The sequence below is a fragment of the Urocitellus parryii genome, chromosome Y, assembly GCF_045843805.1.
Source record: "Urocitellus parryii isolate mUroPar1 chromosome Y, mUroPar1.hap1, whole genome shotgun sequence".
Classification (NCBI taxonomy): Eukaryota; Metazoa; Chordata; class Mammalia; order Rodentia; family Sciuridae; genus Urocitellus; species Urocitellus parryii.
Genome location: NC_135548.1, coordinates 43,756,759 through 43,772,911, shown reverse-complemented (window position 1 = coordinate 43,772,911; position 16,153 = coordinate 43,756,759).

Sequence of the window (16,153 nt, the reverse complement as noted above, 5' to 3'; positions counted from 1 at the left end):
TGACTACTCAAGGACAGTGGGCAGGGGCATTCTGGAGGCACCTCCACTCTAAATACAAGGGCAACATCCATGACCCTACTACCCGAGGCTGACCTCCTGCTCATCGTGTGGGCTCTTCCCACAGGCTACTAGCCCAATCCTTGTACATAGGACTTCCTGGGCCTGCCATTGCTCTTTGTGGAGCTGCACTCCTCTCGGAGTGAAAGGACCCCACTACCTGCATACAGATGCAATCTCATCCCACAAGTTGGGAGGAATGGGACAATAGCCTCCAAGATCCCAGGTCTGCCCGAGGATGCAGGCGGCATTGGGAATGGCCTAGGCACAAAACCTAGAGGCTTTGGTCTGGATTGCCAGGGCCAAAAACAGACCCAGGAACATGACCACACACAGGAGAGCTGAAAGATAGCCACGAGAGCTCCTGGCCTCCAGAGGCTCAGTGCTGGCTGGGATGTAGGAGGCCACCTCATCCGGCAAGGGTGGTCATTGGGTTACCTGGACATTTAGTGTGCTTGCTCCACATCCATATCGACTCTGCAGAGAGACTCTCTCAGCTCCTTGTTCAAGGAACATGGAGAACCTCACACTGCTGTCCTCCTCCATAGACGTCAGCATCCCATACAAGGGAACCTGCAACCTAGTTCCTGTCCTATTCTCATCTGTCACCCATACCTGTCCCTGCCCTTCTGGACTGCATGCTGCCACCTGACACACAGACTCCCTCAGACATGGCAGTGGACAAGCTGCTGCACTCGCTCATCTCAGCTCCAGCCCTTCACACTGACCTCTCCCTTCTTGATTCCCATCTATCCTCCTGATCATCCAGAAGCTCCAAATTCAAGAGGGCATGAGTAGTCCATGGTATTGGACCAGTGTCTGCTCCCCACCCAGGTGTAAGCACCACGGGACACCCCTGCTCCCAGGCTTACCAGAACACTCTTGGCCATCTCTGGACTTTGTGTTTCTAAGTGGACACGAATTAAGCAGGTGTCTCCCACCTGCTTGTGGGAAAGCGGCCTGGAGGACTTGCAGGTTGATTCTGAGAACTGTGGGGGATGGAACATCAGCAAACCCAGAAACAGAAAGCCACCCCAGACTGTCAGTTGGCTCTATGGGCTTCCAGCAAATATGTCCAGGTGCTGAGGCTTCTTATTTCCTCAGGTCGGAGTGGAATGGCAGCACATGCACAGCTTGAATAAGGTAGGTGTTTACCTCCTTTCCCTTGACCTGGGGGCGTTTCCTCACGATGAAAGATTGTATTCCCAGATTCATGGACAGACACACGAGTGAGTGGTCAGAGACCTTGATTTCTGCAGAGCGAAGTGGAGAGAATTGTTAGGTGGCACTCAAGGATTATACCACAAAACACCCACAACCCCTGAGAGTCTCCGCCAGGCCCATCACACTTTGGTATTTTGGGGCCAAGGCCCACTTTCTCTTGGCTGTCAGTTATCCTGAGCCCACTGTGGATCATGTCTCCCCACTGTCTGATTGTCCTACTTACTCTCATCCTCAGACATCATATACAGCAGCTCAAAGTTGTCCACATCCTCATGCTGCAACAAATTTTGGTCCAAGGCCCTGCGGATGAGGCTTGTCACCGTCTCCTGAAAGGTCACCTGGATCAGGGTGGGACAAATGTCATCAGAGAATGGCTTTTAGAAGAGCTACCCAGAAGACTGTGGTCAAACATTCAGGAGAAATCTCAGCTACATATACAAGGGCACAATCTTGTTATCCTGCTACCTGAGTGTGTCCTCCATATACCACCTGGGTTCTTGCAATGTGCTACTAGAACAATCCTGGTACAAATATCTGCCTGTACCTGCCATCTCCCCTCCCCCTGGGGAGCCACATTCCACTCATGTCAAAGGACCAAACTGCCTATGCACAGACACACTCTCATCTCACTGAGATGAGAGCAATGGGCCAGGGATCTGCGCACCAAGTGTGATCTGGGATGCAGGCTGCCTTTGTGGGTGCAAGAGGCAGATGCACTGAAAATTTGGGTCCTGACTGCCACGACACAAAACAGACTCAGATACAAGAGTGTGCACTTGAGTGCTTCATGATAGCTTTGAGAGGCCCTGGCCTCTGGAAGCTCGGTGCGGGTCTGGTTGTCATGATGTACTTGACTCAGCACTGGCAGTCACTGAACATGTCTCCTCTGCAGCTGGACACCTGCAGCATTAGCGTGTCTACTGCACATCCATAGAAATTCTGCCAAGAACCCCTTTAGCTCCGTATTTACATACATGCAAAGCCTAACATTCCGAAGCTTTGGCATGACCCCCCAGGTGATCCCGACCCCAAATTCCTACACCTAGTCATGCTAAGGAGGTTCTCTTCCCTGCCACCAGGAACACATCCCCTCCTACACATGTGACAAGTCACTGCCACCTCCTCTGCTCCAACTTCACTCATTGAGAATACCAAGTTCTAGGCACTGCAGCCTGCACCCTGGACATATCTCTGCCTTCATCTGTCCACAGCACTTCCGTCTGCACTTCTGGCCTGCAAAACCCACAATACACAGGCCCACTCACCACTGAAGCTGGGCATGCTGATGCTCTCCCTCCTCAGGTCAAGCCCTTAAGACGGACCTCTCTCTTCTTTATTTCCCACCATAGCCCTGGGGTTGGCTGTGTCTCCTGCCTTCCACTGTGTGGACACCCAGGAGGCAGCCCTGCTGTCGGGCTTACCGGGATGCGCTTTGTCTCCCTCAGGCTCTGTCCCTCTAGGAGGACGTGAACAACGCGGCTGTCTTCCACCTGCTCGCTGGAGTGAAGCAGTGAGGAGCTGCTACTCACAGCTGCTGGGGTCCTGGATGCCACTGCCACAGAAGGTTCCAAGAACTGTGGGGGATGACAACATCAGCAAAGCCCAGCAACTGCACCCCACCCAGCCTGGCAGTTGGCTCTGTGGGCATTCTACAACATCCATCCAGAACCTGAGGTTCTTGTCCCCTTGGAGGATGTGGAGTGGCACCAGGAGTAAAGACTGAAGAAGGTGGCTGTTTTGGGAACAAGAGATCCAGCACCTGCTGGGTGGGGATGAAATCCCAGGAGATTAACCCCATGTTGCTGCTGAAATGTAGGTTCCTCCCACAAATGACAGGCAGGAGCTCATTCCTAAGCTGGTCCTGCCTGTAAGGTTCAAGGCTCTGAACCCTGAAGGGCTCCTCCGTGTTCTGATCATTTTCACCCTGGGTTGGGACCAAGAATGGTGGGTTCAAAATGGAAATGGTGACAAACAGAAAAATGACTTGTGCCAATACACTAGAGTCAAAGCACAATGGGACAGTTCCCATCAGTACAAACACACACACACACACACACACACACACACACACACACACACACAGAGTCAGAATAGGAGTCCTGGGCCATTCATCAGGGATCAGACTAGAGGGCCTGCTGGGCTCACCTGCCCTGTGCTACTCACTGTTACTCTTGAGCTCCTCTGCGACAATCGCCAGAGGCTCTGGCGTCTAAGATGAAGCCTCACCCAGTGTATCCACAAAAGGGCTAGTTGGCCCCCCTGAGATTCCTGGGAGCCTGAGGCTCGGCATTGTCTGCAACCACAGGAGAACATCCTTCTCCCTCCAGTGGCTCCAACCAAGTGAGCTCGGATGGCTTGGTCAGTGAAGTGGGTGCCTGGATACCAGGGTTCCATGTTCTGTTTGATCCATTGTCAAGGCAATGATGTCATTTCCTGTGCCCATACCTGAGCCTCTTTTCACATAAGACCACTTTCAACAGCCCTATGGGCTGCCGATTTCTCCTCCATGCCTACCCATCTCAGGTGCGCAGGTGTTCACCAACAACTACCCAAATATCCCCACCAGCATCTGCCCTGCTTGGTGCCACTAGAGTTCCAGCTTGGAGCCTTCAAAAATGCATTCACAACCAGTCCTTCCCTCTCAGCAGCTTTTGGACCCTGGTCCCATCATTGTGCAACTCATGGTGTGCCCAGTCTTTTCTGGAAAGTAGGGTAGCATCTAATCTCTAGGGTTTAATTAATCTCTAATTAATCTCTAATCTCTGCTCCCCTCTGCCATACAACTTCCCAAGGCTTCTCCTAAGATTTCAAAAGGGCCAAGTGTGTCTAGTGTTGGGGTCTCACAGAGACTCCGAGGTACCACAGCATCCTGCTGCCCAGAACCGGTTCACCCCTCACCTCAAGGGGGCTCAGCCTCTGGATTCATGGGAATTGAAGTGGGTACAGGTGATGGGATATCACCTCCAAGACTGAGTTATGCCACGTCCATGACCCCTGTCTGCATCCCTGTCTCCAGCACCACTCCCCCCTCTCTCTTTCCTCCTCAGAGCAAACAAATCCATTTAGCAAGTGTGTCCTGTGATAAAGACATGACGGTCACCCATCCTCTCATTACAAAAACACTGAGGCTCAGCCAACATGGATCCTACAGGGAACACAGGCATAAACTCAGACTCTGATCCTCCCAGCCGAGCCTCAGTGGAGCCTGGATTCCCAGCCTCCTGAGTCAAGAAAACAGAGGTTCCTAGCCGAGCCACCTTGGATGCAGCCGCACACAAACTGAACTCATCAATGCCCCTTGCTCTCAGTTGTGAGTAAGAGGGGAAGTGGTGTTTCACAACCCTGGACATCAAGGGCAGTCTCCAGGCTTTGGGGTGTGCCCTGGCCTCTGTCTATCTGCCCAGGCTCTCCAACCCACACTGGCCTCTTACCCAACCTCCTCCTAGGGCCAAACTCAATCCTGCCTCTCAATTTCTGCTGCCTTCCCCAACACACTGCTCCCCAAAATGAGCAGGGCTGGCTCTCGGTTATCATGCTGGTGCCAGCAGCAATGCCACCCCACTGACATAATTCTGAGTCCCAACCTAGGCACTCCAGCTGTCTTTGCCACACCTGGCCTGTTTGGGCTCTGGCTCTTGCTCTTTTCTTTCATGTGCATGTGTTTTGAGGTTTTGAGTTTCTCCCACTGCAGAACTGCAGCTGTGGCAGGGTAGAGCTCATGAGGGTGACATTCTGAGCCACATCCAATCCCATCAGGACTGTTCACTGGGGTGACTGCTGGAACACAGTGATGAGTGAACACATGGGAGGTGGTTGGACCCACCTTGCCTCTGAGTGGCTTCCTTTCAGGACAGGAATGTAGGCATGGGAGCCCCTGGCGTGGGATGCTTTGCACAAGGCGTGACCATGGGCTCTCTTTCCTGGCAAAAATGGCTCCACTCAGCATGGAGAGCACTGTCATTCCTGGTGGCTAACAACAGCCCTGGACCCCAGAAAGGAACCCACACTCAAGATTAACGTCTGAGTGTGCGTGTCCTCGAGGAAATGAGGTCTCCTGATCCCAGGTGCAAAGGGGTAAGTCCTCTAACTCCAGGGGCCATGAAGGGACATCTGAGTTTCCCTCGTCCTTCTTTCCCTCTCTAACTAACCACAGTTAGGACCCTGGCCTCATTCCCCAGTGAGGATCATTAGGCTCCATAAAGGACAGTCTCTAAGATGCTCAGTGGACCAACACCCTCTGCACAACCCATAACCCTATTCACCCAAGAGGCAAGAGGATTTCTATTCAGGAAAACCAGGAAAGGGAGAGCCTTTCTCAAGGACACAAGGACATTAGTGAGTGAGGGAGTGATTAATGGATGGAGAACTATTTCCAACACCAACTTCCAGGAGCATATATGGCCCCCTGGAGAATTCTGCAGTGTGTTGGTGATTAAGGAGAACGTGTGAATTCAGGGGTCACTAGGTCCTCTCAGCCATAAGGAGGGAAACTGCCATAAAGGAACTAGGACAAGGGTGCGAGGAATGCTCACTGGTGGGAGATCGGAAGGAAGGAAAGTGTACTCATTAGAAAAGTGTCGCCTGAAAATTCTTAGCCAGCCAAAAGTCGTGCGAACTTGTGTGGGAAAAGAGTCTTTGCACAGTGATGAAGCTAAGAGCTCACATGATGGAACACAGCATCAACTGGGACCAAATCCAATATCTGATATTCTTGTAGGAAGAGGAGAGTCTGGACCCAGATACCAGGGAGACTGGGGGATACCGGATATGTGAGGTTGGAGCCAGGGCGGGATGCCCATATGGGAACCACAGATCGTGGGCAGCAATAGGAGAGTGGGCAAGGGCTGGGAGAGTTGGGGAGACAGTCCCCTTGAAACCTGGGAGGGGTTATGGCACTGGGACAGCCCAACACCTACTGTGTTGAGCCTCTGGAGCTCAACGGAAGACACTTCCTCTGTTGTCGGCCACCCAGTTAACAGAGTTTGGTTGCAGCAGCCTAGGACCCAGCTGAAGGTCTGAGCATGTTGGCCATGCAGGTTGGATCTGGACCACAGACTCCCTCATCAGAGATTGTAGGGTCTCAGCCCTGAGGCAAGACAGGCACTAAGTCAGGCCAGGTGGGGAAACGGATAGGCACACACTCTGGGGGCTGGTGCCTGTGTTACTGGGAGCACTTCTGATCGCAATTCCCTGATCTGCTGCCAACACAGGCTACAGAGGAGCGTACAGAAACACAGACCACGGATCTGCCCCACTCAGTGGGCCCAGGCCAACACCACACCCAGCAGCCTCGTGCCATACCCAATGAGTCTCGAAGCGGCCCCCTCTTCCCATCCTGAGAGCTCTTCCCTTCCTCATGTGCCAATAGCTCCCTACTGTCACTGGCAATATCTACTCTGTGAGATGTCAACATCCGTGGGTACTGTTCTCTCATCCCAGGACAGTGTGGTCCCACACACCCTGGTGAAATGGGCCACCTGGAGGCTGGACCTGGAGGTTGTTGAGGCTGAATGGCAGCGGTGGTCCTCTGGCACTTAATATTATTTAAGTTAAAAAAAAAAAAACAAAAACAAAAACAAAAAACGGGTCTTGGTGCTCAAAAATGTTTGATTTGCATATTCTCATCCCCTAACGCCAATATTTTCATTATTTCCTCACATATGAAATCTTACTAGCATAAAGGTAATTTCGTATTAAACAAAGTGGATTGAAATAACATTGGTAAAAATAATCAATCACCATACTTTCAATTTTTGTTCTGCTTTCCTATTAGAAACCACTTGGATACAAGAGAACAGAGGACAGACTCATGGAAATGCTTGAAATGACAAGAAGCTCCCACTCAAGCTCAGCATTCAGTCCTGGACAGGGTAAGACCAGGCCACTTTGACATCTGTGCCAAAGAGTCTACCAGACAGAATCCTCTGACTGATCCCTGACTGAGCCATAGGAACTGGCTAGAAAAGCCTTCACATCCTCAATACATTCTTCACGTCAGAATACTTGACAACCATTGATATCCATCTCTCGTTAACTTGCTCCCCAGCCAACCATTCTTCAACAAATTCAAAGGAGTAACTCATGCAAGCACACAGAAAGGGGTGTTCACTACACACATCCATGTGCGAAAAAGACAACTGGTATTTCTTGTTTGGGCTATTTCAAATGAAATCCCTTCTGCATGAACTCCACAAACCAAAGGAAAATATTTGTGAAATTCCCACGTAGAAGACAAGATACACTTGCCAAGGAGGCAGTGGCAAGAATTTTGACACTCCAAATGTAGAGTGTGTGTTTAGGAAGCAGTCACAGTTTCCATGAGAGAGTCCCATGAAATCAATTAGGAAGATCCATGCTCTAGCCCTACCATGCAAGTGATGTGACTTGAAAGAGTCACTTAGTCTTAGTAACCATCATCACTAACAAGTAAGTCAATGAATAAAGGTCCTCAGGTGCCAAGCTACAAAATGTGGGATGAGCATGGATGAGGATGGGTGGGAGAAGTCTCCAACTCTAACACAATTAGGGAAGGATGTGCTGACCTCAAGTGGCTGGGGGGGCTGGGATCCTGCCACAGAGGGGGATTCCAAACCTCACATCCCCTGACCCAGGCCAGAAGACCAGGTAGAGTCCAAGGACCCTGGGGTGGCCCAATGGCAATAAAGGTCAAAAGGAACTAGGGATCTGCCTGGTCCCTCAATCCCCTACTCTGAGCAGGGCTGCATGACGAGGCCAGAGGCCATCCACAGCAATCTGCCTTTACAGGAAAACAGGGACTGCAGGCTGCCTCTGGCTCACTGAATCAGGGTGGTGTTTTCATAAAGCAAGACCACTTCCTCACATTTGACCAGCAGCTCATGTGTTGACAGCACAATGACTGACTTGACTCAGGCCCTGATGAATGAAATAGAAAATTCATAGCAAACCCATCTTTAGCTCTTCCACATCATCAGGGGCTCTGATTCAATTCCGTCCAGAAAGGTGTCTGAAATGATTTCTAAACATGCTGGGGACTCACCTCTGTGTGGAACTTTTCAGGAAAAAGGGGATCAAATCTCATGAAGCAACTCTTCTCTCTTCTAGCCCATGGGCAATGCAAGGAACCTGCATGATACCAGAGGCTCACTTCTCTCTTCTCATGTCTTCTGGAAAGGATTCGTTAATGCTTCCTGCAAGGTGAAGCAGAAGCCTGCATCCCCAGCTGCACAGAAGTGTTTTAGGGCAGTGTCTCCCTTAAAACCCAAAAATAAAAAAAACAGGTCATTCAACAGGCACATGGATTCGAGTACATGTTCAATGATCCCTCCTCCCTGGAGCCTTCCACATGCCCATCTTCCACATTCACAGAGCAATGCTTGGCCATTCTCAAGACCAGGAGACCATGATGCTCATCACCAGGAAGTCAATAAGGAACATGAAGAGAGCAGCATGGATTGCAGAAGGTGGCACATCAAGGATCTTCAGCTCTGCTGCTAGAACACAAGAGCTTAACTTCAGTATTGACTTTTTGCCAACTACCAAGTACGATAGCAGTGTCAAGCCCAATATGCAGATATGCAAGTAGTAGGTGACACCCCGCATCCATTCACAAAAGTGGGCAACATCTGCATCAGAACAAGGAAGTATCTTACCCTTACTCATAAAAATCATCAGAAACAAAATAAAATGGATGCAAGACTTCTCATTTCACTATTAGGTAGCTGTTGGAATTCCCTATTAAATAATACCTCCTCCAAAATAAAAAGTATCTCAGACATGTGTCAACTATTCAATGGATGACATTTTAAAAACTATGGACTTTACTTAATATTTATGTATGCTATATCCCTGCCTAAGGCTCTATGAGAAAGGAGCACATAGAATTGGATCTTTGAAAATCTCACATTTGCTGATAAATATTACTGCTGATCTCAGGCATGGCGAAGTGAAAAGTGGGACTTTGGATATTCCAAGAATGCTATGTTGTGGGATTGGTGTCCCTGATTCATACATAGCATATGGTTTCTATGAAATCCAGTGAGGGAGCAGGAGTAACGAAGCTGATTGCACAGATGACCTCAGGGAATACTGACAGATAGGCCAAATGAAAAAATATGCTCCAGCTAACCATTGGTATTTGGGCTTCTGATCCCAGTCCTGTTTTTAAAAAAGGTGCAGACAGGCAGTGTTCATTAAAAACTGTCTACCATGTAAAAGTGGGTAATTTAAATGGCATCTAGTTACACATCTGATAGAATGGTCTGGCAACATATGAATTTCATTCTAACAACAACAACAACAACAAAAATAGAAAATGAGACATAAAGATAAAACCTTGTCTTCACCAGGATGCCTAAAAATAGGTTTTATTTGGCTCATGCAAATGAATATGTTTCAATAGAATTTCTGATTTCTGAATGAATCCATTCAACTTCATACTGCACAGATCACAATGTTTTCTTTACAGAATATTCTCTTCTTCTTCTTAAAGCCTCACATAGAAAATGTCTCACAGGACATAGGAGGGGAATGACCCAAAGGATGAGAGAATGGCTGGAACCGTTCTCAAATGTGCCCATGTAGCCTAAAGTTTGAAGGCATCTAATTGTACTCTAAAACAATTATGAACCTATTCGATCCATTATTAATAAATATCACCACTTTACCACTTGAACCAAATCACAGAAAATTGGAAACAGATGATCATTGGCTTTGATACCTTTACTTCTGTTTCATTACTCAGAGTCGATCAACTCTATACTTCAAGTGACACAGATTTATTACAGAATGCCTAAGATCCTAAGGATCTATTTTAGCTCAGCCCATGGTATTGCTTCATTATTTTATTATTTTGTAAGTAATAAAATATAACTTCATGTTGGATGATATATTCAAGCCATGAATATATCATCCAACATTGTTCTTCCCAAAATATTAGCCCAATTTCTGCGCGCGCTCACTTACTGTTCAGGAATTTTACTAATTGTTTGAAGGTTCTAGAGGACCTGTTAGACTCCTAATGGACAAACCATACAACATACTCCAGAGAACGGACGAGTGCCATAAGAAGAAAATAAGGTCAGCCTACAGCAATGGGCAGCTGCCTGCCCTCGGCTGGGAGGAGCCCTGGCCATGGCACCAGGGCTGCTGGGCAGCAGAAGCCTCCACAGCCCTGCAGGGAGCCTGGAGCACAGCTCTGCCTAACCATGCTCAGCCCTGGACAGATGCACATGAGTTCCCATCACAGGCTCGAGTGTGACAGTCCCAGGTGCATGCCTGTCATGCCAGCCACCAGGGAGGCTGAGGCAAGAGGAACGTTTGAGGTAAGCCTTGGCAACTTAGACCCTGAGGCAAAGGGGAAATACGTTTACAGGGGTCTCTGAGGGTGTAGCTCAGGTAGGTCACTTGCCTCACAGGCTCAAGGCCCTGGGTTCAATCCCCAGAACCCACGTACACACAAAAAGTGAACTTGGAATATTGTTTAAAATGATGGGTCAGGTACACACAAGGACTTCAATATGACCTCTCAGAGGAGCTCAATTTGAGATCAGACTGAACAAAAGACCACCTGGACCATTGACTCAGTGTCTGAAACCCTCTGTGAGCATGGGAAGCACTGCTGGCAAGACACCAGAGGGCCAAAGCACTTGTGCCCCCTGCAGGGGCGTCTCTTGTCTACCGCCAAAGACTGTTCCCCTCCTGGGGCAGCTGAGAGCAAGCTGGGCCTTGGAGCAAGGACTAGTGCTTTAGATATAGACTATGCAAGCAAGGGGCAATGTCTTTAATAAAACTAAAATTAAAAAGTCACATTGAAAAAATTTTAAAAAGAAGAAAATAAGGTCAAGTAGAGGAAGCCCATTTTCACAGGAAAAAATCCCCCAGTGAAAAGCATCAGAATAGATACCAAGAAAAATACCAACAAAAACAGTGTGCTCCCACTATGTATCGACTCAACATGCAAAAGTTAGAAAGCTAGATAATACAATCCTGGCCACAGGTAGAGCTATGCAGAAGAGCCACCTGGCAGTGCTTAGTCAAAGAAGTAAACATGCACACTTTGACCTAGAAATTCCACCTGTGTGTAAACCAGGCGGTGCTTAAGCAGTTTCACAAGGGGACATGCACAGGGAAATTTATCCTCAGGTTCTTATAGAGTTGTCTGTGCTTACAGGGAGTTGATGGTTGTCAAGATGCCCACAGCTGCGAAAGTCAAAAGCTAAAAAAATAATAGATGCCAACCTGGATATATTAATAATCCCGTATCTATGATCACCTTCATAAGGTAGCTTCCCAACTTCTGTGTGGAAGTGTGTTTCTCCTTGGCCCTTACACTGTTGTGGAGACCACTAGGAGTTCAGCTTTGTGCAGGATCATCTAACCTGGGCTTTTGGCAAGACCTGTACAGCCCTCACACATGCTCAGATGCTACAGGACTTTTCAGACCAGTCCAGACAACAGTAGGCATCCATTCATTGTCTGCACTCTACAGATTCCTAGATGCACGACATTCATTACCATCAAATGCAGAATTTTCATCAAAAACTAATATATATATCATTCCAATCTGAATCAAGAAAATCGGAAATATCCCCAAATCCAAAGAGTGGATCCCCATTGTGATGCTACAAGTTGAAAATTCCACAGCTGACCTCATGGGATGGTTCACAGTCAAAAGACAGCTGCATGAAAAATATTACATGACCTTCCTGCTATGTGAAAAGTGGCATGTGAAGTACACATGCATGTCTTCCTCAGACATGGGTTCATTTGCAAAACACCTTGTGCAATTGAAAATATTCCAAAAGGGGAGAAATCAGAACCATGTCTCCAAAGTATTTCAGCAGAGACCAACTCCATCTGTCTATCTATCTCTCAGTGAGTGTGTGTGCTCTTCTGTGTGTTTGTGTGTCTTTGTTTGTGTTTGTACCATCATAGCTGATACTTCATTGCCCCCATTGGAAAACTGACTCAGATAATGCCATCTGCCAAACTCCTAAAAACCAAAGTTCTTGCTGATAGAATGAAACATTCCTTCCTGTTGGTTTGGATGTGTCCTTTAGGAATCACTGCTACATTTAGTATACTCAAATCATCACAGTAGATCAGGTAACAAAAACATATATATTTTAAAATAATAATAATATATTAATGGAAACAACAAATACAGGATAGAGTAACAACTGTGTTACTAAACAAGGTCAAGGACAATGGCAAACTATAGATTCAAACTTTGAAGAAAATAGTAATCAATGTAAATATTCCTGGGCTGCCTCAGCCCCGCCCAGGCACACAGCAACAGAATGGTTTTGCAAGCATCCTCAGGAGGGCAGGAGCCTTCTTTGCAGGACGAGAGGGAGGTTGAGGCTCGATCCACCCATCATTCTTTTGGGAGAGGCTCCTTTTCCTCAGCACAAAGTTGGATTTTTTGTGAGGATTCTTGGCATCAAATACGTTGGCCTCTGCTGGAATCCTCAGCTCTGGGGAGAGAGGGGTGTACAAAAAGAAGGTGGCACTCAGGAGGTGCTCCCTAGGACACGCCAACATCTGAGAGCCTGTGCCAGAAAAGGCCAGAGCCACACACCTGAGAGCTCTCCAATTCAGCACCAATACCAACAAAGACAGCCTCCACAGTCCTCCCTGAGGAAGAACTAGGCAGAGCACTTCAACAGACCTAATGTCTGTTCCTACCGAAGGCTTTGGACTCCAGAATATCTCAGGTCCTCTTGCATCTGCCAAAGCACACCACTAGGGTTTGCATCTGAAATCTCCCACAAAAGGCTCCTGTGCCGAAGATTCAGTCCCCACATGAGCCATCTTCATAGGTGGGTTTGGAAGGAAGCATTGGATGGTGAGTGCTCTGATGTCAACATGAAATTCTCATTCAAGATGAATACACTACTCGGAGGTGGGAGGGACTGGAAGAAAGGTTGAGCATGGTTGGAGTAAGACCTAAACAGGGTTGTGCCCTGGGCAACAGTACCTTGTTCCTGTTGGCTCCACTGAATCCTCATTCTCCAAGGAGAGGTCCTCCCTCTCCATCTTTCTCTCTCTCCCTCTCTGCCAGCCTCGTTCTCTCTCTCCCAGTCTATGCCTTTGTGCCAAGGGCTGAGGAGCTCTCCACTGCCACACACTAGAGCTTTATGGACAGCCTCAGTGCACAACCAAAGAGAAAGCTATGAAACCCAGAGAAAAAAGGCCTAGGATTCCTCCTCTGAGTTATTTTCCTCAAGTATGGCCACAGTGAGGACAGGCTGACCAGCACGGATACCACGTTAGAGCCATGCTTCTGCGTTGGTGGAGCCCGACTCCATGTGAACCAGGCTTCTGAGAATGGAGGCCACATTCCAAATACTGCCCTACTGAGAACAATGGTTCCAAAGACCAGCAAAGGGACTGCTTCCCTCCAACATGGCGTATGGCCCAGTGGTGCCATGACCCCGAGTGGGGGAATACAACAGCCGCTTCTCCTTCCTCTGAACATGTGTTTCCTGTCGCCCTCCTCTAACCTAGAGCCTGTTCTCCATCCCTTCTGGGTTGGATGTGGAGATCTCTGCTATGAATTTCTTAGGCTACCAAGGCCCCAGACAGACTTCCTCTTCCATAGACTCTACTAACCTAACAGTAGGTTAAGATAGGAGACAAGTGATCCTAGAACTCATAGGGATGGTGGTCTTCAGGGTACATAGGCTGGGATAATGGCTGCTGTGGTGTTTGGCTCACAAAAACCAACCAACCAACCAACGAAAAAGCGCTGGCATTATTATCAGATGAGCTCTGTGGCTACGTGCTCAGGAAGCCCTCATCTGACTTTAGTTAGGGATCACAACCTGGCTATTGTGATCACTCCTTGCCTAGTGGACTCAGGTGCGTAAGACCATGGAATTTATGCAAAAACAGATGATTCAGGCTGTCTCCCAGGCTGTGTTTTCTTCCCAATTTCATCCTGTTACTGCTTGCTAGAATCCTGGCAATGCTCTGCCCAGGCAGTGGTTTTTTGGTCACACAGAAGGCTTTCAATAGTACTGCTTCAGTCCACAAAATGCCAGTTCCCTCTTTAGCCCATGCATTCCCATGTTCCTTTGAAACCACTCCTATCCCAGACCATGAAAACATACTGCTCCTGGAGAGAGGCTTTCCTCCTCACTCCTCAAAGATGTCAGCTTTGGATGCCTGTTCATGTCCAGGGGAGGGCACCTGGTGGGGAGCCGCAATATCCACCGGGGTATACCATTGGACCTCAAGACCTTCCACCAGCAGAAGTGCAGTTGGCTTTGTGCACGAACCCAACACACCTGTTGGAGTGTTCTTGGGGGTCAGAGACTACTCTTTGTTGCTAAGAGTTGACCTGAGTCCACATCCTGACCCTTGCTCTCTGCTATCTGATTGTCTCACTTACTCTGACGGCGAGAGATGATTTGGCCCAGCTCATAATCCTCTGGATTCTCCTCAGTAAGGAAGTGTAGGTCGAGGGCGCTGCGGATGACGACAGGAGCCCTATCGTGGCAGGTCACCTGGAGCAGCATGGGAGACAGGCCTTCAGGAAATGGGCCTTGAAGTGACTACTCAAGGACAGTGGGCAGGGGCATTCTGGAGGCACCTCCACTCTAAATACAAGGGCAACATCCATGACCCTACTACCCGAGGCTGACCTCCTGCTCATCGTGTGGGCTCTTCCCACAGGCTACTAGCCCAATCCTTGTACATAGGACTTCCTGGGCCTGCCATTGCTCTTTGTGGAGCTGCACTCCTCTCGGAGTGAAAGGACCCCACTACCTGCATACAGATGCAATCTCATCCCACAAGTTGGGAGGAATGGGACAATAGCCTCCAAGATCCCAGGTCTGTCCGAGGATGCAGGTGGCATTGGGAATGGCCTAGGCACAAAACCTAGAGGCTTTGGTCTGGATTGCCAGGGCCAAAAACAGACCCAGGAACATGACCACACACAGGGGAGCTGAAAGATAGCCACGAGAGCTCCTGGCCTCCAGAGGCTCAGTGCTGGCTGGGATGTAGGAGGGCACCTCATCCGGCAAGGGTGGTCATTGGGTTACCTGGACATTTAGTGTGCTTGCTCCACATCCATATCGACTCTGCAGAGAGACTCTCTCAGCTCCTTGTTCAAGGAACATGGAGAACCTCACACTGCTGTCCTCCTCCATAGACGTCAGCATCCCATACAAGGGAACCTGCAACCTAGTTCCTGTCCTATTCTCATCTGTCACCCATACCTGTCCCTGCCCTTCTGGACTGCATGCTGCCACCTGACACACAGACTCCCTCAGACATGGCAGTGGACAAGCTGCTGCACTCGCTCATCTCAGCTCCAGCCCTTCACACTGACCTCTCCCTTCTTGATTCCCATCTATCCTCCTGATCATCCAGAAGCTCCAAATTCAAGAGGGCATGAGTAGTCCATGGTATTGGACCAGTGTCTGCTCCCCACCCAGGTGTAAGCACCACGGGACACCCCTGCTCCCAGGCTTACCAGAACACTCTTGGCCATCTCTGGACTTTGTGTTTCTAAGTGGACACGAATTAAGCAGGTGTCTCCCACCTGCTTGTGGGAAAGCGGCCTGGAGGACTTGCAGGTTGATTCTGAGAACTGTGGGGGATGGAACATCAGCAAACCCAGAAACAGAAAGCCACCCCAGACTGTCAGTTGGCTCTATGGGCTTCCAGCAAATATGTCCAGGTGCTGAGGCTTCTTATTTCCTCAGGTCGGAGTGGAATGGCAGCACATGCACAGCTTGAATAAGGTAGGTGTTTACCTCCTTTCCCTTGACCTGGGGGCGTTTCCTCACGATGAAAGATTGTATTCCCAGATTCATGGACAGACACACGAGTGAGTGGTCAGAGACCTTGATTTCTGCAGAGCGAAGTGGAGAGAATTGTT